We start from the raw sequence: 2829 nt of genomic DNA, 5'->3' as shown, positions 1-2829 counted from the left end.
CATGACAGTTTGAATTTCAGCTTGTGAGGAAAACATACCAGGTCCCCAGCAAAAGATCCCTGGTCATCCTTCAAGGAAGGCATTTTATTGTGTTCTTTCTAATTAAAAGAGTCTTGTTGCTTTTAGCACACAGGTGCAATAAGCTGTAAACAGAGAGGAGCAAGGAATACAGGCTGAGCTTGAGCAGAAAGATTCCCTCCTGGCAATGTACAGGTCCATCACCAGCACAGAGCTATGAGCCACTGCAGCTCCTTCACAGGGAACAGCTGGAGGATTATACATGTATAAAATGCAGGAAGTTTTGCAGCACACCCTCCCTTCTGCTGGAGACTTGCTGGATGGAAATTCAACACTCGATACCCCTTTGTAATTCACACCAACCGTGGGCACGTGGGTGGGTGCTTCAGTGCCTGCTCACAGGGTTGTTCTAGGGAGAATAAAATGGCCAGAGAGGCCATTGTGGCAAGACAAGGAGGCTGCAGAACCAAAGGGGTTGTATTTCGCAGCAGGGCTCAGCTGTACATCTTCACACACCTTCACCCTTCAATTCATGTTTTAATCTGGTCATACGTCATTTCAGGCAATGGTTTCTTCAACACTGCCTAACGCTTCATGAGCATTTTTAAATATCATCATATTCTTCAGTTTTCCCGGAGTTGGGATTTATCTCAACCCTAACAGGCAGGATTTTGCCATTGGGTTGTTCTTAAAACACAGGCAAGGTTGTTCTTTTCAAAAAAACAAAGAGCCTTCATTTTAGATGACAAAGGTTAGTCTGTCAGCATGTATATCCCAGATTTATTTATTTAATAATAAAAGAGCTATGTGGAATACCAACACCACAAGTATGTTTGATACTAGGAAAGAAAAGAGCCTTTCCAGGCAACAGAAACTTCAGAGGGCAAGATCCAGGTGCTGGTAAGATCAAGTATTTGTATAAAACCTTGCTGCTGGCACGCAGGAGGAATGGTGTGAGAGCATTGCATCTGATCTGTTCTTAACAGAGGTGCAGGAGCTCTCCCTTTATGTGCCCCTGGCACAGGCAGAGGTCACACTCTCACTACACAGCTGCCTCCTCTGCTGCCTTCCCATTTCCTGCTGGAGTTCCAACTGCAGCATGAGAGCTGGAGCTATCAGCACACATCCACCCGCTGCAGAGGCTGAACTGCTCTTCAGATCCTTATCTCAACAGACCCTAAGTTCAACTTTTGGTTCTGATGGTCCCAGACTGCAGCCACCCTTTCTGGCACTTCCCCACTCCACAGTCAAGCAGCTCTTTATGTCTCCTCGTGCAACATCCTGCACAGAAGCCATGAAAAAATTCAGCATCAGAACAGGTGAGGCACATCCATGACCATGATAGCTCCTAAGTGGAAAGTTACAGAGAAGAATTCCACGTGGAACACAACAGCTTTATCACAGCTCCCTAACTTCTTGCTGACCTTTTAACCAAACACCATTAAGGCTTATCTACAAGGGATGATGCAGACTCTTTGCAAAGCATAAGATCTGTGACACAGCACCAGAGACACACAGAGCTTTGGTTCTTGCCTCAACCTCCACCGAGGCTGAAGCACAAACCAGAAGCTGAGGTCTGTTTCCACCACTGAGGGAGACACACCCTTGAATTTAAGGCCACTGTTACAATCCAGTTTGAAATACTCTCATCCACATTAACATCAAAATCCTGGAAGCCTACGACATGATCAGTGTGAGATGGATTCTCTCTTTCAGGCACCAGACAGACAATTCCACTGACAGGTACTAAAAATGAAACTTAGAGTGAGTTACCAACTATTACCTCCCCGTGAGTGCCTGGCATTGCATCAAGACTTTCAACTGCACCAGTAAGACATGTAAAGTCCCTAATAAAGGAGAGAGAATAAAAGGCAAACTGAGCAACAAATACATAAATGGAAAGTGGTTTCATCAGTTTATTTCTTTTTGCTGCCACTTCCACAGAGGGTCGAGCCCACGCAGGCGCATTCAAAGCAGCACACGCAAACACGGAGAACAAGGTTTTATCACAAGCCATAAGACTCGTAGGAAAACAATCTAATCCTACATCAGCATTATCTGAGAAACTGACAGTAAATACAGCATCTCCAGAAAGCTACTGGCATTTACATTAATCAACCTGATTATTTTTAAGTTGCCGAATAAAGCAAACTGGTGAGGGACCAAGCACTCAGGAACACACACTTCAGGTGTGTTCAGGACATCCTCCCAACGCATATGTTCTGATAATCTTCCAAATTTTCACTAATGCTAAATTAAATTAAGGTATTTTGCTTCCAGTTTAAACACCAGGAGAAAATAATTTTAATTATGATTTGCATTTTAATATATTAACTGAAAGGATATTTGTATAAAACTCTTCACACATGAAATACTTTTAAATTAAACAATATATTATACTTACAGGAAAAACACAAGACTAGAAATTTATTGCTAGTGTAAAAATTAATGTTTTTCACGGAGGAGGAGGCTGGATTAATATGATTGCTATGAACACAGACAGTGCCAGTGACAAAAACTTCTGATTTTCAAATTTGCTCAGCACCCACAGCTGGCTTTCAAGGACATGTAGGTACCTGGGATTTATAAAAGATGAGGTCCACAATTTTCTCCAGAGTTATTCTTTATGATCTGATGTCATTTTTTATTGCCTTTTCGAATAACAGTGAGAATCAGTTGCTGCTCCTGCCTTCTACTGTCATTGTTCATTAGATCCTCTCTTCATGGGACAAAAATAACAAAAACACAACCTCCCTGATCATGCATTTCAAAACTTCAGAACTACAACTACATTCATATCTTTGCCCCTAA

This window comes from Empidonax traillii, unplaced genomic scaffold (genome assembly GCF_003031625.1).
Source record: "Empidonax traillii isolate 1590-97213 ecotype Southwest subspecies unplaced genomic scaffold, ASM303162v1 scaffold175:size1888319, whole genome shotgun sequence".
Taxonomy (NCBI): domain Eukaryota; kingdom Metazoa; phylum Chordata; class Aves; order Passeriformes; family Tyrannidae; genus Empidonax; species Empidonax traillii.
This window is presented reverse-complemented; position numbering follows the sequence as displayed.